The sequence below is a fragment of the Dermacentor variabilis genome, chromosome 6 (genome assembly GCF_050947875.1).
Source record: "Dermacentor variabilis isolate Ectoservices chromosome 6, ASM5094787v1, whole genome shotgun sequence".
NCBI lineage: Eukaryota > Metazoa > Arthropoda > Arachnida > Ixodida > Ixodidae > Dermacentor > Dermacentor variabilis.
Window position 1 is genome coordinate 98,513,504 of NC_134573.1, and position 23,181 is coordinate 98,536,684.

Here is a 23,181-nt window from a genome sequence, read left to right on the forward strand (position 1 = left end):
TTGGGTGTCCTAAAACGTCATTTGCGGAAAGCCCCAAATCACGTAAAATTACTTGCCTACACATCACTTGCACGACCGAAATTAGAATACGCCTCAGCAGTCTGGAATCCGCATCAAGCATATCTCATCGACGCTGTTGAAGCGGTACAAAACCGCGCCTCTCGATTCATCCATTCGTCGTACTCATATGACATAAGCGTCACGTCACTGAAATCAGTATCTGGGCTTCCGGACCTCCTTTTACGTCAGCGAATCGCTTTCCTCTTTCTTTACCACAAACTCTTTCACGGTCCTATCCTTCATCAAGCACCCTATATGACGCCCGCAGCGCGCATATCATACCGGACGAGCCACTCGCTGCAGGGTTCACGACCACGCTCACGAACATAAACATTTTTAGCGTCGTTTTTTCTTCGCATGGCGGCAGACTGGAACGGCCTCCGCGCTGCCATTGTCGACATAATCTGCCCATCCATATTTTTACAACAGGTTACTGACCATCTCCAACTACATTGTATATGATTTTTCCTTTTATATGTTGTTTGTATTCACATACGTGTATGTAAGTCTACATATAGAGGCTTACCCGCCGTGGTTGCTCAGTGGCTATGGTGTTAGGCTGCTGAGCATGAGGTCGCGGGATCGAATCCTGGCCACGGCGGCCGCATTTCGTTGGGGGCGAAATGCGAAAACACCCGTGTACTTAGATTTAGGTGCACGTTAAAGAACCCCAGGTGGTCAAAATTTCCGGAGTCCCCCACTACGGCGTGCCTCATAATCAGAAAGTGGTTTTGGCACGTAAAACCCCATATATTATTATTATATAGAGGCTTTGATATGTGTGTATACATGTGTGAATATACTTGAATATCTATACTATGTGTGTGTATATATATGCGTGCTTGAACTAGAACGTTACTTCAACGAGTGTAAACTCGAATCTTGTACCCACCCCTTATGTAATACCCCGGAAATCAGGGGTCTTTAAGGAAAATAAACTGAACTGAACTGAAATTGTTCTGGTGACTTACTAAAATTATTCATGACATGGCTAGGAATCATTTAACAAGTATTGTGCGCAATGCTTCTTAGTGTCCTAAGCATAGTTCGGGAAACTGAATTAAGCAGCGGGCTCACTCAGATTCACTCAAACTCAGACTGAACCGTCAGTGTCAGTTTGAATATTCGTTGCCGAGTAAAAATTTAATGAGATTAATTCCTCGTGAGCCTAGCTTGCTGGTATTTCGGTGAGTCCTAGACTATTACTAAAGCACGGTTATGGTACAATGACAAAGAAGGGCTGAGGTCAAAGGAACGACAAATGCGTTATGACGGCAATGGCATGGTGAGAACAGGGTAATGTTACTGAAGTGATGACGATATGAGAATGACAGCGTGACCACAATGGCATGACGAGAGCAGGATGCCGAAATTAAAATATTGGAACGACCACGACGTCACCGCAACGACGGTATGACAAGAAGTATATGTCGATGACTCAGTGGCAATAATGACGTGATCGTGGTATGAGGATAATGGAAGGCGATTGTAGTAGTCCTGTAGGCTAAATGAACTACAGTGAAAGCGACATTACGATAACATATTCCATAAATAAGCGTAGCATCTCATAACTTTTTTTTACAAATATTGTATAGAAATCACAATACGCTTCCGTATTACTTTAAGAACACCAAGAGGATAATACAAAAATGCGCTGTCTATGTGTCAGGCCCCTGCCCCTCTACGAACATACTTCCAGACTCACTGCACCAAGGGGAAGTATGGTGAATCTTGAGATATACAATACACCTACAGCGAAATTGCCGAAGGCAGCCAGATTTACTGCGACTAGCAATTTGCAGCTTTTAATTTCTATGGGATACCACAAGCCTATGCTAGTAAATATTTCGAATAGCTGAACGTGATTGAGGATATCGTATGCATAGTGCCGCAATTATTACTAATGTACTGTTTAGTAATATCGTTAGGCGGAATTCGCAACTGACGGGATGCCAATACTCATAGCACAAACATTCTGCTAGTAACTGTGTTCATAGAGCTCGCATGGTGAGAACATTATAAACTTTCGAATTAATGCTTCGAGTATTGTCTTACTCGATTCGCACTGCACATCCAATAGCCACTACGCAAAAAATGAGAATAGCGTATGATACATTTAAATCATCGGTGATGCGCGAAACCACCACCGTGACTTAGCAATATGGTGTTGCGCTGTTAAGTACGAAGTCGCGGAATCAAATCCTGGCCGCGGAGGCCGCATATTGATGGGGGCAAAATTCTAGTACGCCCGTGTCCCGTCCATTGGAAGGATGTTTAAAGATCATATGGTAGTCAAAATTATTCCTGAGAACCCCACTACCCCATCCCTCATCATCAAATGGTGGTTCTGGCACGTAAACGCCCGCAATTCTGTTCATTCACTCACCTATGCACGATCAAGCATCAAACTGATGCAAATGTGGAATAAATTATTTACTGGGTGTCATGGTAGACATAAAATACGTGATGTCGTCGCGCACTTTAAGTCCATCTGGCGGCCTGACTTCTGTGGCTAAATCGCAACAAGTTTGAATCAGTGGTTTACGAGTATACGATTTAGCTTCCTATTTGCTTCTGACGCTCCATTTATGCTTCATGCAGGCGCTCAGGCGCAGTTTAGAATAACAATAATGTCGACGCCATGAGTGAGAACAGCATGACCTCCGTCTCAATGAGTGCACAGCGTGAGAAACAATATGTCACCCACTTTCGTTCTAACATAGTGTCGGTGTACTGACTTTATGACTACCAACAGTACTTTCCTGTTCTGTACCTCATGTTCCTCTTAAGCTTTTCCCTATACCATATATAAAACTGCAGGCAGCTCTTGTACCTCACTACGGCTTTATTTACGTCTGGTTTGGATTATTAAACTTCGTAAAAAAGCATATCGAAAAGTTTCCGTTCTCTTTGCACACATTACAGATGAATAAGTGTCACCCACAAGTTTTCTCCTGTGTTACGGCTTTGTCAGAATCGAAACATTTGAATGAATTCGAGCAGTAGCACTCATCCCTTTTAATTATTATAAAAACCTCTGTTTCATTTTTTTGCTACGTGATATGATTATATATCTGGCTTCTCCTGCGGTCCTACAGAGTATCCCTCCGTCACTGTACTCATGTCCTTTAACCTTATATTTACTGGAAAATTTCGTAACAGCTAGTTTTGCGCCTTTTCTACGCTTCGAAAGTTGCCAGCGTTTTCTCACATTTTTTTTCAACGTTATTTTATTAGATTGCGAAAGACGAGTGTGTTTAATAATGTAAGTGATCAGCGAGAATTATTGCACCATATGTAAATCGATTTGTTTGCAATTTCTGCTGAAGTGCAGAGGACAGCTCGTCACAGTCAGCCAGTTTCCTTAGAACGATCATTATTTGCTGTTAAATGATGTATTGTGCTTTCATCGCGAGTGGATAAAATGAAATGAAGATTGCGCGTTTTGATAGTGACCCTCATCGGATCACCAGTACAGCACTCGTAAATGCAGCCCTTAAATTTCCGTCACTCATTGTCCGTCGCAACATAGCTCGATTTGGTCTATTTCACTAAATACGCTGTCACAGACATACCTCACTTCCTTTCGCTGTCCCCACCGCCATTCATATCATATCGATGGGAGCATACACATAAGATTGATGTCCCTTGTTCCAGAACTGCTGCATATTCTAGAATGGTTGCTTCCTGGGCTAGTTGGTTCATTCCAACTTATGTAAAAGCGCAAAAAAAAGTTGGCTGCGGCTTAGCTCAGTTAACCCTGGATAAGCAAAGCGAAAACTTGGTATTGCCTGGCTAAGTCTTGTTTTCACTTGGCTAACTTTTGATTTACCTCTAATTAATATACTTATGTATAAAATAATCGTTAAGCCAAGTATGATGGCTGTGCTTAGGCCAGGGGCTATACATTACTGTGATAAGGCTTGGGTAGGCGCGCGTCGTTGGACAATGCGACGCGTGTTTTGCCACAGGGAAAACGCAAGTGCTGGACATGCAAAGAGACGCCGCGAACATGGGCAGCGTAGAAGCACAAGCGGACAGGGCGCGAACGCGGTCACTACACTGACCTCGACGGTGCAACGCCTGTTGGATTCCGGACACTGCCCAGTGAAGCAGCTCTCCTGGCAATATCCGCGAGGTGGTCAGACGCCGCTTGGCGACGACAGTTCAAAGCCTCCCCCTCCCGCGCAATGCTCAGAGAAGACGGCGTGGCCTCACTCTCATCCATGGCCAAGCTCGCACTGACTAGGTGAGCGCGGCACTCCTCTTAGCCAGGCGCGTGGTGAGCCAAGGGATCAGGCGGCGATCCAGCTGCGGAGAGCACATGCGCCAAGCCGGCAGCGACGGCGGTCCGGATCTCGGCGCGGTGAGTCACGAGATACGTTGCTAAGGCTACGGCATAGCTGCGGTCAAATGAAGGTCAAATTGCTGGAGACGGCGAAACTCGGCTTGACACCGTTAGTAAAGCGTTCGCTTTAATAGGGAAGGGATGGTGTAGAGACAGAGTGAAAAGAGCGACGTAAGCTTCATACTCTCATAGGTCATTCACTATGCGTTGGGCGAGTAAAACCACCTTTTCAAGTTTTCTGTAGGTGTCTCGAATTCATCTACTTTTAATACTATCATAACTAATATATACCGTTCTCAAAGCGTTTGGTTTTTAGTTTTCTGCTTCTTGATCAAAGTTTTTGTTTTTCATGGCCAACGATGTGTAATTTAGACGACGTCCATTGTTTTAGACTGTACCGAATTTTGAAAAAAATACTTGTAGCACATGACGCAATTGCAGTCACTATAATGGATTGGACGTCGAGGGATAACATTTGCGTAATCGATAGAAATGTGTTATTGAAAAAAAGAACAACGGGTGGGTACAACTTATGAAGGCAGGTAAGGTGCCACCCAGATGACCGAATCGCGGTAGCCGATTACCTTCGCAACTAAAGAAATAGTCCCGCTCAAAAAATCATGCTTCGAAAACGCGTACATGTCGCTACACGCGCGACTTTATATCTCGATAACAGGTTTGGTAGATCACTCCTAATGAGAATGCTACAGCACATGCAAAATCGCGAGAGAAAAATAACCCCGTGCCTTCTACTGGAATGCCTGCCGTCTGTTGCGGTGCAAGTTTGACGGTTGCGGCCGGGTGTTTATCAAGTACAGCCACCTGTTTACTCCACTGGTGCTCTCTCAGGAGTATCGTCTTGCAAATAGGATATTCGAATGTTTGCTTTTAATGTAAAAACTGAAAACTATGTGGCATATGGCTTTATTGCAAGGGGAGCAAGAGATCGCGGTGTGGAATCCCGACTGCGGCGGCCGCATTTCGATGGAGGTGAAATACAAAAACGCCCGTGTGCTTGCGTTGTAGCGGGCATTAAAGATTTTCTAGGTGGTCAAAATTAACGCGAAGCACTCTACTACGGCGTCCCTTATAATCAGAAAGTGGTTCGATGGCGCTACGATACACCAATTACATATTTTTCTTTAGTGTCGTTGCAAGACGCGAACGTTGAAACGGAAGCGCTGCATGGCCTTTGTGCTGGTTCACATGTACCTGGAACATTTTCATGTACATGTACCTGTACGTGGAACATTTTCCGAGCTTAAAGTGACTACCTATCTGTTTTATATCTACTTAAAAAACGATGCATTTATTTAAATCAATAAATACCTGGGGCGGAAAGACGACGACGAAGAGGAACAAAAATGTTTCATCCATCGTTTAAAATCCATGCACGTATGCGTGTCTCTAGGTTTACAATAGCATAAGAATAATATTGTTGTGGTTCTGTGCTTTCACAAACCTATATTCAAGAATGTGGTATGTTTATTTTTTTATTTTTTATCGCGTTGTTTTGTTGTTTTTTTATGCGAACCTGAAATCTCGCAAGTTCATTCACGGCGTTCCGTGCGAAATTTCCGCCATAGAGCCCAGTGGGGTGACATCGGAGCGCGCTCCTTTGTTGTCGAACCAGCCTAGTGTCCCCACGATATCCACACTAAGGAGTCTCGGCAAGAACAAGAGCGGCCACATCCTGAACAGCGATTCACCCATGTTCTTCCATTACTACACATATTCACATAACACGGAGCCTGAACACAGCATGGAGGACACGAGCGTCTGGCCGACATGCTCCATGTCAGAGACAGGACAGTGTTCAGGGTGGGGAGCAGGTCAAAGACACTCATTTTTGGGTAGCAAACAGTCGTCGGTTTGATGAAAGGGCCCACGAAATTCGGAGTAGGCAAGACGCAGCTTGGCGTCTTGCGCCCTGATGTCTTCTGTGCAAGATTTCTTTCGCTGCAACGAGATACCAACAGTCGAGAAGATAACGAACGAGTTCTGGAAGCGTATGAATATCCCCTCACTGAAACGCTGTACAGTGCACTACCAGCTTGCCGAGATCGGCTTCAAGCACAAAGGGAGGAGTCGCAACTCGTTGCTTATCGACCAGGAAGACATCGCCGAATGGCGGAATCGCTACCGTCATGGCGGAGAGCGCTCATGGGTGGAAGGCCGAAATATCTTCCTGCATGGCGCTTGGTTGATGGCGGCACCCACTCGGTCGATCGTGTGAACAGACACCGTGTTGCAGAAGTGCGTATGGCAGTGCGGTCAAGCAAACGGCCTGTCGACAGGTCTGACTCTACTTCCTTGGAAAGGCCAGCGCCTCATGGGGACACACATTGGTACAAAGAGTTACTTCGTCGATGGTTCCTTGGATGCATTCCGCGGCCAAAACTAGGTGATACCGAGAAAGAAATGGACAACGATAGCTTTGATGGAGAGCTCAATCGCGTTCTGCAGCAGTTGCCAGCTGGTAGCTTCATTGTTATGGAATGTGCACCATATCAGAGCCGGTGGGATTAGAAATTCACGACGATGGCCTGGAAGAAGGAAAAAACACAGAATTGGCTCAAAGGCAACATCGCCTACACTGAAAGGATGGTGAAGGAGCAGTTGCTTGAGTTGGCAGTATCTGTTAAGTCCCACTGTCTGAGGTACATCGCGGACATTCCAACTGAATGGCCCAGTTGTATTGTACTCAGGCTCCCGTCATACCACACTTGCGACGTGGCTTTTCATCTTCGAATATATTTCCACTAAGCTCGTGTAGGCAGAGGTTAAAACTGGCTTCGCTTTGAAAAAAACTTCAAGCTATCCATAGTACAAGACATGCTGACAGATAAAATCAAGCCCGTAAGATCGGAAGACTGGACGACTGAGGAAAAACACTCAGCACGCGATGGACCTGAGGGCAAAGTTCAAACTTGACACGTCTGGGAGTGGCCACATCCTGCTAATCGTCATGCAACTGGGGAAAGATGACACTGAAGAAAGCAACTCCGACTACGAGCTCTCCAGCATACAGCCGCTCGATGGTGCATAGTGGTTTCTTATTAATAAAGAAAAAAAAAGAACAGCCCGTTTTATGGCTACCAAAACGTTGCTAGTGGGGATGCTCGCCGAGCATCTACCCCGTGACCTGTCAAATAAATAGGCAGTTCATTTGACGGCACATTCCTTTCAATGGAAGCTTAATTCTGAAAACGCGTCAGCTTGCACATATTGTGCTCAATTTAGGCGCTGTCATAGAAACATGCATTAACCCTAACACATTTGTGGGGCCCGAAATGCTTATTCGGGCAAACGCCATCGATGTTGACAGGACCTATGGTGAAAAAACTGTGGACACGAAATTGACAGTCGCTGTTAGCAGCTTGCATGTCAAAGCACATTCACGTGGCTGCATTGTTTACTTTGGTTATGTGGCTAAGGTAAGTAGTATGAATAAGAGAACGATTGCAAAACATCTATAGCGTAATAAATGGAAAATGAGACATCCACCTAAACGTAGAAATTGGTACAGAGGAAACCCATACGAGTTCATCGAAAGCAAAGCCTCGCTGTTGAAGAAAAATTTGTCCTGGCCCGAGACTCGAGCTCGGGAACACCGCCTTACCGGGCAGTCCCTTTACTATCTGAGCTAACCACGCGGCTAGCAGATGGCAAGGTGAGTTTCCTTTGTAGCAGTTGCTACGATTGCGTGGATATCTCATTCTTCCTTTGTTAATTACATCTCTCCACCTTTCGGGTTTCCGCAGAACTATTGTGTCAAGATCATTAGCTTAGTGAGACCCACAATGGTCATTCGGGCAGCCATTGTCGTGCTTGACGGGCCTTATGGTGAACAGCAATCGAGGCAAAATTGACAGCCACTGTTGGCAGCCTGCATGTCAAAACGAAAACAAAAGCAGTCATGATGCTTTACAGTCAAGCTTTACATGGACTTGCATGCCACTAAATCCAGCCGAGCGTTAATAAAATGAGAATCTTGAGTCAGTTTACTCCACAGCAGTCAGTGTTATCTTAATTAAAGGGGTACTAAAGGCAAATATCAAGTCAAGCTAAAGTGATAGATAAGTGTTCTATAATCTCTAAGGCGTAAATATTATCGCGAACAGTGCATCAATAATCGAAATATTGAAGTAAAAGCAGGGCATGGTTAGAGACTCCCCCGGGACATTCAAGTACTTACTCGGTGACGAAAGCACTCCTCAAGTAAATTCTGTCGCCAGTACTCAACCATTCATTGCAGAACACATCATTGTATTGCATTATAAGATTAAAAAAAGTGCTACTTTTCCAGTGCTATTTCATTTTTTAGAAAAAAGAACTAATTAAAGTTACCCGTAAAAACGACGCAGGTGGTCGAAAGGTTTCATTTTCGCTCAGCTCCACGCCGCCCACGCTTTCGCGTTTCGGTAGTTTCGTTATCCCGTAATGCTGCGCTGCTTTCGCTAGCTCGCGAAACTTGCACAAACTGCAAGTAGCAGAGAATTCAACTGCCCTGTGATACCGCAGGATGCCCGAACGGTCTACGCCGCTTGCAAAAAAAGCAGCTGCAGCGGTGAATCCGCCGCTCTGTCTTGGCTCGGTACCGCCGTCTGTCGGGTGCCGTTTTAGTAACCGACGGCAGCAAAGGATGGTTATTGTGTATGTAACGTCACCACAGCCCCGTTCGGGTGGCGGGGGTATGAATTACGAAAAAGGCATTCGGGCCCATCTGATGCAATCTTCTGGTAAACTAAGTCTTTGCTTGGGGCGATACAAGCTTTGCGAGGTTTTTGGAATTGTATTTGAATAGTCCAAGTCCCCTTCGTATTTGCCTTTAGTGTCCCTTTAAGCCACATCAATAAAGAATGACTATGCAAGAACTGTGACATGCCCATGTTGCCTGCTTCTAGGTAGTCGTGCTGCCATTACCATTCCTTGCACCCTGTCCACAGGAATACTGCCAATGCTAATAGGCCCAAAATGTTCATTTGGGGAGCCACTGTTAACTAGATGGGCCCCGTGGGGACATTGGAAAGCCGCCGTTAGCAGTCTATATTTCAAAGCGTATTGTCGTCGTATCCTTTGTCTAATTTGTTTATCTGAGTCAGGTAGGCGATGCGAATGCAAGCGTAATTACTAATCCTGAACAACAATGCAAGGCTCAAATTCCACATTTTGGGAAAAACTCTCGAACCTGATAATCATCTCGCAGAAATCATAATGCAAGACAAGTACTCAGGAACAAAATCACAATGTAATTCCACGCAAATTTTCCAGAAGGGCAGGAACCAGGTCAAGCTACTTGGATAGCAGTTTTCTATTTTGTTGCTTGCATTTTTTCTCGTTTTTGTACCAATAAATGCTGAGTAAACTAGAACACGTTTTATAGAGGCATTTTCTCCATTGCACAAGCCGTAGGCAAAGCGACGGCTAGTTTCACATAATGAAGTTGGTGGAAGTTGCAGTAAGAAGTAATAAATGGTGGATGTTGCAAAAGATCTCGAGCACTGCTGTGTTCAATCCGCTGTAAAAATGCCTTAGTTGAGCTGAATGTGTTACCAATGTTACCAGCGTTAGAAATGTGTACCGCCATAGTTGATGGGCAGAGAAACTGTCTTTTTACTGCGACTAGAAGCGTGCAAAAGTAAACAGCACATCAAATTTCTTTTTGACAATATGGCATCCTTTCATGTGTACTTCGGGTGAGTTGCCGCATGCTCTGATGCATAAGCGCGTAAACAGGAGTAAGAGGCAAAGTTACAGTGCAACCCACGTGATACTTCTAACGTAATGTATCTTTCAACTTTTATGTTGTTGGTCATAGGTGTTTCTTTTGTGCAAGTTGGTTATTCACACTGCGGCAACATACCAGAAACAAAGACAGAATAGTAGGAGGAAACACAGCGAGAAAGCAGGCTGAAAAGGCAACGTAAAGGAAAGAGGAATGCTTTAATGAGATCCAAGAGGCCAGCCATGCTATTCACACGATTTGGTCCTCTGAATCAGACGAGTTAAAGAAATTGCAAAAAAAAGAAACGTGACTGAAAGGAAACTTACAAAAACAAACGCAAGTATCAAATGAAAGGACAGAAATAAGAATAAAAACAAACACAGATGGAAGCACGTGCATATTCACACATATTGAACCAAACTCGTGCTTGAAAACTCAGACAATTTGCAATGTAAGCAAATATAGGAAATAAAACATATACTAAACATGCAAAAAAACACGAGAACATATTTAAACACAGACGCGAGTACAGACATTATGAAGTCACTTGACAAGCTGCTGTGTCTACGTTATCTGATGTTTTCTTTTTTTTTTTTGCACCGTTGCCTTAACATTGTGACAGGATATCTGAGAAGCAACTTAGGACGAAAATCGAAAGGCAACGCAGACCCATGGTGTGGGAAAGCATGTCGAGCTCTGACAGCACAACTTATACATGATTATGTCGCGGCAGGCATTCTACAGCAAGCGCGTCCAGCAATCACACAGCGACCGAATTTATGCCAAGTTGCATTGTAAACGTGCCAGTTTAACGGTCATGTAATTTCATACGATGTTGTACTGGGGCACACTTTAAGGAAATCAACACTGCGACCAAATATCTGGCTGCAACTAATTCAAAGACATTCGCTCAAGCAGCGCGTGTTAGTCGCCATTTGTTAGCATCGGTGGATAGCAGTCAATCGCCTGTGCTGCACAAGGATCGAACGACGCTGCGAGACGCTCAGCCATCTTGCAAAACTGCTGCCGACTATCGTTTGCGCGCTGAGCAGGCAGCAACGAATCTTTGCATTAGAGGTTGGTCTCAGAGATCTTTTCTGTTGAGAAACTTGTGGGTTTGTTTATTCCGCGTATGCTTTTCTTATTTATCATAAGAATGATTTTTCTCAGTCACCTTGTCCGGCGAGAAACACAGCAACAAACACACTAACACAACTACTGCTTGCAGTGCGTACCAGATTTTGGCAAAACTTTCCTCATCGTAACTTCCCTTTGGCGCCAAACAAAACACCATAGAACAAACACGAAGACGTCTGTTTGCAGCGGTGAGTCGTAGAAGCGTCCGGTTTTCATACGAAGCGCAGCGTAGCGTCACTGATGCTCGCTCCAGTCTTTCGTCGCCTGATCACAGCTCTGAAGGAAAGGCATGCAAGAAATGCTGCATCGTAAGCTCGTTATAAAACTTCCCGCATAACTGATCACCACACACAGTTTGGGAATTCACTCTGACGATGTTCATACGCACATAGCTGAGGATTCCAGCTTGAACCAGTTTGAACCAGTCCGAAGCGCGGGCTGCCATATTCTCTCTCGGCGGGGTCATCGGCCATCCGGCTCATAATATCCGTCTAGACCGCGCGCTCATGGATGGAGGTTCGTCTACATATGACTTTGAGGGGCAAATGCCACTTCCTTTTAAAGTGCCACCTGGCTATATTTAGTAATAAATCTAATTGTCAATGCGCAATAATATGGCAATGGGGTGTGCAATTAGCACTATTCACATGAATCCAGCACATATGCGTTTTTCAGCAGCACCGCCGCACGAAACATAACTTGGGTTGTTAGAATACTAAAGAAAGATAACCTTCCGCTGCTAATGGGTCAGTGTCCACTGAACGCTGCTGCGCCACGTGTCCGTTACTTCTGGCTGCTATATTAGGCTTTCGCTTGTAAGTTTTGCGACCAGAAAAGAAATATATTGCACTATTAGATTTTAACTTGAGGTTTACTGCACTTTCCGCTCAGACAAGATGCACCATGATGTTGTATGGACACAGCTGCTCTGTGGGATCTGTAGTGTGCAACGTTACTAGAAGCAAACGTAGTGCGCGAGAGCACAGCGTTTATGCCAGCTGCACAAAACAGAATGCTGCTGGACCTCCGTGGTCAAGGAGATTGAACGGAGCATGATTGTGCGTCCCGTTGGCTTAATCGTTTCGTTTCCGTAGCACTTATACAGACACTAGAGGCACGCTCACGCCGTGGCAGTCTGTACCATCCTTACACAATAGGTTCTAGTACCTCATAAGTGAAATATTGCGGGCAAAATGGCCATTTGTGCAATAAACTTATTGACTTTTTACAAGCACGAGCACCAAACGGCCAGCTTTTTGAAACATTCAGTGCTTCAGATTCGTATATTCACTTCATTTGTTTTTCCACAATATCCTCCGAATGTACCCGGCAACCAGCCTTACCTAAAGGCTGCTGTATTTAGGATAACATAGAACGTGCCGAGGAAAACTTTTAGTTTACCTACGCATCAGTGATTTTCACGTTGGAGAGCTCCAAATAACCACCGCCACAAGTGCGGCAGAAAGGAGACGCCGTGTTTTAGTGCTTCGCAGCAAAGGGAATCTGGCTTTGGTACGCCGGTCTCTTTCGCATCTGTGCCCTTTGCACAGCTGGCAATAACGGTCGCCTTGTATGTTTTGTGGCGACGCCACTGCTTAGCACAAGTCCGCCACCAAGCTCTGCGAGTGGCCGACCCTGAATTTCAGAGAGCGTGGCTAACGAGATGGAATCAACTATGAAGGACAGCTGGAAGAACTCGGGAAGGACGCCTTTTTGTGACGGCAGAATACTCGTTCTTTTAGCTGAGCAAATGGCAGCTGGAATTCCCGGTAGTGACATAATAAGTCTTTCGGGCATAGCTGACGTCATGAGCTGTGAAGCTAGCCGGCATTCTGAGATTCTGACATTCTCGTCTTATGGGTAATTTATGATGGTTTTTTGCCTATAATGGGAAGGCTCACAAGATGTTCTCGCCATCTAGTAGAAAAACTGTATGTTAAAAAACATTTCGCACTAAGACATGTTGGAATCACGACATTTCTGAGCATGTGCCACGCTTCATGGTTTGCCAGTTAGGAACGATATGCTGAAAGAAATGTCAGCGGCTTGCATTCACAATTATTAAGGGCATATTTGAACGTTTTGGAAGTGTACCCTTTACATCTGATATTTAGTGACGTATGTCTGCGATGAGCACACATAAGACGGAATTCGCCGTGGAGGAACACTGCCACTTATATTCGATTATATATAGGATGCGCCTCACCCGAGCACATTGATTTGTTACACTTCAATCCTGCATTCGCTACTTTAGTTCGTGAATTACAATGGAAATATTGCTGCGTACTCTAGTATATATTCTTTTCGTTTGCACGTTCGCCGATAGTTATTCTGAGAAACAGACCGCGGGCCATGCAACAACTGGACAACTTTACAAAGTAAGATAATTGTTTGCACAAATTTCGTTCAGTTATTTTCGCTCGAAGCCTTCCGTTCTGTATTTACAGAACAATATCACCAAGGAGGTTACTTATTAGGCTTTTATATGAATAGCCGTTCGCTGTTTCAACGCTTTTTTATTCAACTGAGAATAAATTTTCGGAAGGATTTTACACATATGCATGTGGGGCTAGTCAAAAAACGTAATATTCCCCTAGAAAAGCAACAGGTTTTGTGCACTGCAAACTGCGGTTTTCAATTTGATGATTTTCGTGTGTATCGAAAAGATGTTTCCTCTCATGCTGGAAAGCACGTACATGTCAACAATTATTAACAGGCTCCGCCTCTTGCGAAATCCCAGATTAGGTTTAAAACCATTTTTTTTCTAATAGATTCTGCAGTTTATCACAACATCAACCTTTGAAGGCTTGTAACTGGTGAGGGGTTAAAGCGCAATAATTCTATTTCTGACATATTTGGCAAATATTTAGGATGTTTTCTTGTGTTTATAACTCACCCCCTTACACATACATAACAGTGTTTGTCCAAAACCAAGGAAGGGGCTGACAGATGGAATAGAACACTGTGGTATAAATTTTGTAAGCAGGGACAAGTTGCCTCAGAAAGGCTGGCCAACGTTTCGATAGGAGGACCTATCTTCGTCAAAGGCGGCCTCGTCATCCTTGGCATGTTAGTTTTAAACGGTTAGTGTAGTGAAGACACGTGCTGGTGTGGTCGCTCGCGGCTGGTTTTAAAGGGAGGGACTTCAGAGGAAACAAGCACGGTCTTTAAATCCACCTCAAGTACCACCCACACCGAGTCTGCGGAGCATGCCACCGCGAACAACACAACTGCGACAGTCACCTCGACAACACAGGGAACACCGACAGTGGAATGTGAAGCAAGCCGCTGCAGAAGTCCAACAGTCACCTCACGAACAGTTGCAACACAGACAGCGGAATGTGAAAAGAACCACAAGGCACACACTACACCAAAAATGACATCAGCCACAGTGCAAACAGACACAAGTGCAACATACAACAGAAAACCCACCACCGAAGTCTACACACAGACCCCCACACGCCTGCCTGCAGACAAACAAAGTCAAACAGAAACTAAGCTCTAAGTAAGCCAGACATGCGATAATAAACCAGCCGAACCGAAAAACACCCCACGCAAATCTGCCTGCAAAAAGGCAAATAAATGACAGACATCGCAAATCAATAACTCTTCACTGCAACGAAGCATCGAATTCCTACCGGCTAGAAAAGTTACCAAAAACATGTTAGCTACACCTCCCATCTGAAAACCTACACAATTTGCACAGAGAAAAATATAATCCCTCTAACACTGAAGGCTGTACCAGCTCTAGGAACAATCCCACTACACCATCGTGCAAACCGGCAAACAACATAGCACAATGCCTCACTTTCACTTTTGAAAATCCTCAAGGAACACTGCGAATAACAAATAGAAACTTTTAGCCACAGACTTCGGAACATAGCCCTCACACCAGATGAGAAGAGGGATTTAGAAAATTACGACGAAAAACAGTCTAGAAAATTGGTTCAAAAACAAAGGAAAAAAAGCTAACTTTAATCAAAAAACAACCTTCCAGCCAAACAGCCACCACACGCCGACAAGAGGGACCTCGAGTTTAGAAGTACCAGACGCGAAGGAAACTTCCACAAAACTTAACCACTCCGACGTTATAGACATTTCCACAACATTAGGTAAAAAAGAAATAGACGTACTCAGCAACGGCCTAAACTTTTGTCCCACGAACAACGCCATAAATGAACTCTAGCTTCACAAGGACCTCTCGGAATTCTCCCGACGAATGCGTATCCCACACTTCTTTGCAGACACACCAGACACTGGGACGACGCCACTTAGAGCGCAATCCACTGACTCCCGAACCAGAACAAGCTATAGAATTTGACACATTTCTTAAAACTGTAAAGAAATTATAAGCCAATCCAAGACATCTAAGCGACCTAAAAACATAACTGCGTCGGAGAGTCATATCATTTCAAATCTTAGCTGCCGGAATGACATTGTTATTAAGGAAGCAGATAAGGGTGGAACTATAGTTTTTTGGCCAGTAGAAAAATACAAGCACGAGACTTACAGACTACTAAACAACCAAGAACATTACCGCAAACTAGATAACGATCCGACATTGCCTTACACAGTGACAATTACCAACAGGCTGAAATCAATTTTGGCTCATGAATTGATAACACCCTCAGAATACAAATTGCTTAAACCTAGCAACAAAACTGCCAGGCGTTTTTACCTCCATCTAAAAATTCATAAAATTCCGTCCGCTGAACTATACACTGCTATTATCCTAGGCCGTCCGATAGTATCAAACAACACCCCGACAGAGAGCACCTGCACATTCCTTAACCACTACCTTGGTGACTTGCCAAAAGCACTTCCGTCATTTGTTCACGATACGCCCCACCTACTGAGAATTATAGAGGACATTAATACTAAAGGCACACTACCCTACAACACAATTCTCGCAACACTAGACGTAACGGCGCTATACACCAGCATTCCAATCCCTGACGGTTTATCTTCGATACAAAAAACGTTGTCTAAACACAATGCACAACATTCTACGGAAGTCGACTTGTCTCTCCTTGAATTAGTTCTAACCCATAACTAATTCGAATTTGAGGACAGTTACTACCTACAGATACATGGTGCAAGCATGGGTACGCATTTGCACCAACCTACGCGAACATATTTATGGGGATTCTAGAAACAGGTTTCCTAGCGCGCTGCACTGCCAAGCCCCACACATACCTGCGTTACATAGACGACATACTCATAATATGGGGACATGGTCAATACAGACTATATAAATATGTAGCATTTCTAAACTCTGGTCACCGAACAATAAAATTCACATCAGAATCCTCAACTAAGCGCATAAGCTTTCTGGACACAACAATATACATTGAAAATGGGGAACTAAAGACAACGCTGTATAGGAAACCTTTCAACAAACAACAGTACCTAGAATATATCTGCCACCATCCCAGATATGGCAAACAAGGCATCTTTAAAGCCCAAGCCGCACGACTACGTCGCATTTGCGTTGAAAACCAAGACTACATGGATAGACTAGATCTCCTTAAAGAAACCCTATCAAACAGGAACCATCGAAACAGTGACCTTCAAACAGCCTTTGCGATGGTGGGCCTACATTTATTTGTGGAACAACGGCCTAATATATGCACGCGTCTGAACTGTGTGCAAATCAAGTTATGTTGGACATGTTCAAACCAGAATTTGATTATTTTCTGCTCACACGCAGTCTCAGATCTCTTCATTTTGATCCTCGGTACCAGAGAACGACAGGTTACATTGTCTCATACGGTTTTGTGCGTGCGCAGACATTGTGCACAGACACATGACCATTGCCGAGCGGCGCAATCACGCGTTCACGTGCGTCTATCCTCCCCGCTAAACTATAACTGTCGAATTCTTAGCTCTTTGCCTTTATTTTGCACCTTCTGGTTCATTTAGGATAGCCGATTGCCCAGCTTCAAATCTTTGCGTAATTTCGAGAACTGAACCAACGAGAACGTCACAATTATTACTGACTCCCAGGCCGCTTGCCGTAGCTGTGCGAGAGGCAGAATATCTTCCATCGCCCACCGACTCCTCAAACAGGCCTCCCAATTCCCGGACGTTCAAATATTGCCAGGACACGAGTCCCCAATGGCAGTGTCATGCCCCTACATACCAAGCCATGTACCAGTGGGTATGTGCCGCTCTTCGCTGACCTTCCTTGGCGCCAACTTAGTTCAACTGGCTGGTGCCAGTGGGTAAGATTCAAAATGGATGGATGGATGGATGGATGGATGGATGGATGGATGGATGGATGGATGGATGGATGGATGGATGGATGGATGGATGGAAGGATGGATGGATGGATGGACGGACGGACGGACGGACGGAGGGACGGACGGTCGGACGGTCGGACGGACATATTTAAACAGCTTTAAGACGGACGGACTGTCTACTTTGCTGCCCGTCATGGATAATGATACCCGGATCGAATTCTTGCAGGCTAACCTCGCTAACACCCGTGATCTCACAACGTTGCTCAAAGGACGTTGGCTACCAGCGACATACAGACGACGTAATTTTTACGATGGAACTACCACTGACGTTAACGGCATGACAGACGGATGATGTCGACACAGTGACGAGACAATGTAATGAAGGTGACTCATTGCGACGACCGATGGAGTGGCGCATAACAATATGCCCAGGTTGTCAATTCTGACGCATATACCTGGTGGCACAAGTTTAATTGAACGCGATTTGTGGACCAAGATGCTCGTTAGGTCACATGCCTCGCTGCACGGTCCTCTCGATTCCACCTTTCCCTTACGCTCAGTGCAAGGTCGCAAACCAGACGCTTGCCTGCGTGTCTTTCCTTTTCTTGTTTTCTCCATGTCTCGTTCTGAGCGCCTAGTAACCCGATTTCTCTGTCTGCGCACGTAACCAGTGGCACATACCTAGAGGTCCAAGTGCTTGGGTTATGTCGTATTGAGGGTGTCGCCATATAAGGCGAAATGAGAAACCGAGAGGCGCATATACATGCGAAGTGATGCGATCAACTGCCTCGTTGACAGATGCGACTAAAATTTGTTCCCTCTAAGATGGAAATTGGCGCATTTGAGCGCATTATGGTGTATATTGTGAACCGACTAACGGGCAAAGCTTCAGTACCAGCAGCAATACATCTGCGTCTCCATGAGGAAAGTTAGAAGGATGGAAGCACGCGCGGACGGACGTAAGCTAGGACGGGATGCATGGTTGGATGGATGAAAAAAATAAGGCTATATAGGACGCCATTTCACGACGAAGACCCCTTGTGCTCTCCAATTACTGCTGTTGTTGCGCTAGCTAATTCGGACTTGCACTCTCATATTTCAATCATTACATCAGACAGCCTACAATTCTAACTTCGTCGACTTTCTGGATCGCGCCATTTCAATGGCAGCCTTGCTCCCATTGCCGGCCTAGTTTTTTTCTTTACTTTCTCATGAGTCTTTCTCTGTCCCGCAGCAATTCATATTGGCCAAACCTCCACAGTTCCGTGTATGGTGGCACATAGGGTACGGAAGTACTCCATAAACAAGTATACCACAAACAACCCAGTCAAATCCTCTGACCCCATGGCCTTGTGTCTAGAATACTAGGCAGGAATGGATAAGGAAGGCAGCGGGCGTTAGCCTACTGCCAGTGGTTGCCGGAGACAACTTAGTGCGCCTGTGTGCTTATGAAAGGGTGGGCAGGTCTGGTCAGAGCCCGCAACTGCTTTGAGAAGTACTCATCCTTCTTGATGCATTGGGCCATTTCGGTGGCAGAGCCGGTTCCATCACGGCCGCCTCCTTTTCTTTATAGTGATTAGCATTCTTTGGGATTTCAACTGACGTTGCATTACGCATCTATACCCTTCCACATACCCGTGGACCCAAGTGGCCTGTTCTGTTGATGGATTCACTCCCACCAAGTTTTTCAAGTTCTCCACTATGAAAGTAATGCGCAGGATTTTATTATGACGCGATTATCCATGGGAGCCCGGTAAAAGCGGTGGGGAAATATGGCGAGGGCTCTGCCCTGCCATCACAGCCGGTCGCAAATCGAGAAGGCAGAGCAGCGAGTGGCACACAAAATCATCGCCCCACTCCAAGAAAGCGCGAATGAGCAAGTCTCGCATCAAAACGATGCTCATTTTCTTCTTTGACGCCCGAGGAACCGTCCATTTTGTGCTTGTAACACAGGTAGAAACTGTCAACTTGGCGTTTTACCTGGAGGTGCTCAAGAAATTGAAACGTCGGGTCGCACGTGAGGGTTGACATAAAAGACACGGTCAAGCTCCACCATGACAAAGCCCCCAGCCACGCGTCCTTTATTGTTACCAACTTCCTGGCCCGGAGCGACACCCCGGTGGTCGCCCATGTCCTTTACAGTTCCGACTTAGCTCCGTGAACTTTTTTTCCAGACTGAAGACACCGCGGAAAGCTGTGGAAAACATCCAAAAGCATGTTGCAGCGTTCCTGAGAGACATTCCCGTCGAAGACTTTCAGGATGCTTACCAGGCGTGGGCGACACGCCTCCGCAACTGTATGATTCAGAGGGAGAGTATTTCAAAGAATTTTACCCATTTGTAGACATGATGTTGATAAATCTATTTTCGCCAGAAAATGCGCATTACTTTCATAATGGACCCTGTATATTCAGACAATCTTGCCTGACTGTACGGGTAATCTCGTCTAAACATATATACACAGGAACCACGCGTGTATTTCGCTGCGGCGCTGTTAGATGGTATAGAGAGCGTAGAATGCAACGCGAAAATGTAACCCGGCTGCATATACACACCTCATACATGAAGCTTACCTATAACGGCACCACGGTTTGTGGCTAGATTCCGTTGATGCAAATAAAATAATGGCGACACTCATCTTGAGGTGAGTCGTGCCAAATTTTTTTTCTGTTGCGCCAACCCGGATGGTCAAATCAGCCACGTGCGTTTTAATATCCTCGAAATTCACTGTGCCGTGGCAGTTCCTTATCAATGCGAGTGCACGCTGAATCCTAGGGTCCATCTGAGCTTTCACGCCCCCAGCGCAAAGGAAATTCGAGAGTATACGTGGATACCAAACACAAGAAAGGTCAAGGACAAGGTGCGGTAATAAAGTTTGATCTATCCTATTCAAACATCCGTATGCCCCATTATGTCCATATAGGATAAGCCGACATGAAAAAAAATTATGGGATTTTACGTTCTATAACCTCTATCTGATTATGAGGCACGCCTAGTGAGTGAGGACTTCGAAACTTTAGACCACATTTCAACGTGCTATAAATCTAAGTGCACGAGCGTTTTCGCATTTCGCCCGCCACAAAATGCAGCTGCGCACAGCCAGGATTCAAACCCTGCGACCTCGTGCTTAGTAGCTCAACACCATAGCCACTAAGCAACCATGGCGGATAATTGAATGTGAAACGTATAGGATCCCGTATACAAGCCCGTTTCTCCTTTATGTCATATAATGCTATTGAATGTAGGATTTTTGGAGAATACCGCCTTTCTTCAGCAAGGTAAAGTCGAAATAAACGGGACTCTGGCTCTTCGACCTGCTGGAGGCAAGAAAGAAAAAAAAACGCGCATATTCGCGCACGGTATGTGCAGAGGTTGGCATTCATTGTGACAAAACGAACAGAAAGTGCGAGAGTTCGCAACTACAGAAATTAGAATTAAGTTTGCTAACTTCATTAAGTCCTCTTAAACTGATGAAGCCCGAATGAACTGCCTACTGCTTTTCGCCTTAAAACCTAGGAAGCATTCGCATAAGAGGAAGCGTCACGCGCTTTTCCGCAGCAGAAAAGGCAGCTGCACGCAACTTTCGTCGATATGCAGAGTACAGGCGGCAAGGAGCTGCTTGCCGAAGGCGAGTTTTGTAAATGCGAAACAGGAGAAGGCACAAGTCAGTCATGACGCATTTGACTTCAAATCCCTGAAACTCCGCTTGCACCCTCTTGCTCCTCATTCGCCATTAAAAATTACAATTTCTCTTCCTGGAATAATTATCGCGCTATCGAAACTTGCGGCAGTGGCAGTCACGTGCTTGTGTTCTTGTTACTGTTAACAATGTAGATAGCTCGGATCATAGTCACTAGTGGTTTAGGAGCAATGCGCATGTACCGGGGGTCCCAGCTATCACGCATCTCGTTTTGTTTCTTAAATACTGATCATCATACACGAAGGTAATCAAGAGCATATTCTTCACAGTGAGGTAGAGTACCCGCCAATAATGTTTTGGATGATGCCATTCAATTAGCAATTACAGTTATCTCATCTTTAATTACTCCCCTGGATATGGCGATCTCAATGAAGAAGCTGTAGGAAATTCAAACCAAAAGCTGGCACGTTTTCAGCCAAGTACTTTTCGTACCTTAATTTCTTTTTCCAACTAGCTAAAACAGTCCGCGAAAACCAAAAATACCACTTGATGAACCGGCCGCCCGCATCAAAAAGCAAGGCCCCCCAAACAAGCTCCACCATAGTTAGGCGAATAGCTGGCGCTTTTTCTACTGCGCTCTGCCCGCGACAGTTCTGTGCCTTGGTGCTGATAAGGAAATGTTGCAGACAACTTGTGCTTGATGCGCCGTGGAAAGAGTGTGCTAACGGCTATGGGGTTTGTTTTAGGGCGCGGCTCTCTCATACGTGCGGACCATTGTCACGTGAAATATACATTTTTTTATTTTGGTGGACTTTCGTGATCAGCTTGAAAACATAAACGGGCATGACGTGCCTGGCTGACGAAAATGGCAGCTTCAGGTTTCTTTAAGTTTTCTAACCATTCTTTATTGACTGCACGCTTTCGATAGCAGTAAACTACTAGGTAATTACAAGTATTTAATAAATAGTGTGGTTTCTACAACAAACTTACTGCCGGCTACTTCACCCGATCCTGAACCATATGCACTTGGTTATCTTCGCATAGAATGGCCAGTCTTTCTTTTTTTTTTAACTCGATGAATTTTACCTAGGACACCCGGTAGATAACGAATGTTCTGCTGCAAGAAGTGAGCTTGGGTTCCTCATGCATAAGTTCGGTGCCTCTACTAGACGATTAAGATTATAAGCGTACAAAGCTATTTTGCAGCCTGCCCTGCAGTGCGCAAGTGCAGTTTAGGATCGGCACACTGCGGACAATAGACCCAAACTTGTCGTGATAGAACGATTATCTCTTAGGTGCATATAAAATCACTGCAGACGCCGTGACTCACCTACAGTCATGTCCAAATTGACAGAAATAGAAGATTTAACAGAGATGCAGTACAGCCAGAATAAAATTTATTCAATCAACGTATTTTATTCAGTTTCCAATCCAACCCGACAAACTGTTTGTCAACGGCAACACAGGGACATTCCGTAACAAGCACACCAAAAGTGTCAGGCAACTTTTCACCCACAGAACTATCTATAAATATTGAACCATCGTAGCGCAAAGGAACACGTACAAAGAGAAGAACAAGACACCATGCGCGCCATAGTGAGCGCGTGGTACTTCTATAAGTGTTTCCTTTGTATTATTTCATAATATCATTCGTATATCGCATTTGTGTTATGCATGAAATGCTTTTAGCTCCCGTCATTGGCGACCTTCAACTGACCTTGAGCCAAAAGCCAGAGCTGTTACCCGGGAAGCTGCGACAACAAAACGAGATTATTTGGACTACCATTCAAAATTTAAGAAAATGCGGCCAACCGTTTCTATAGGATCGCATAACGTACGCTAGTTACTGCCCAAACAAATTACAAAATATATTGCTTTCGAGTTATGCCCATTCTTCACAATATCACTTCAAAACATTAGAAAGGCAGATACCGATGTTGAAAAGGCAACTTGATTTTCATCTTTTCGGGCTGAGACAGGGTTGCCTGTTTAACGCCAATGGTCCGAGAGTTTCGCGGCTCGAGAGA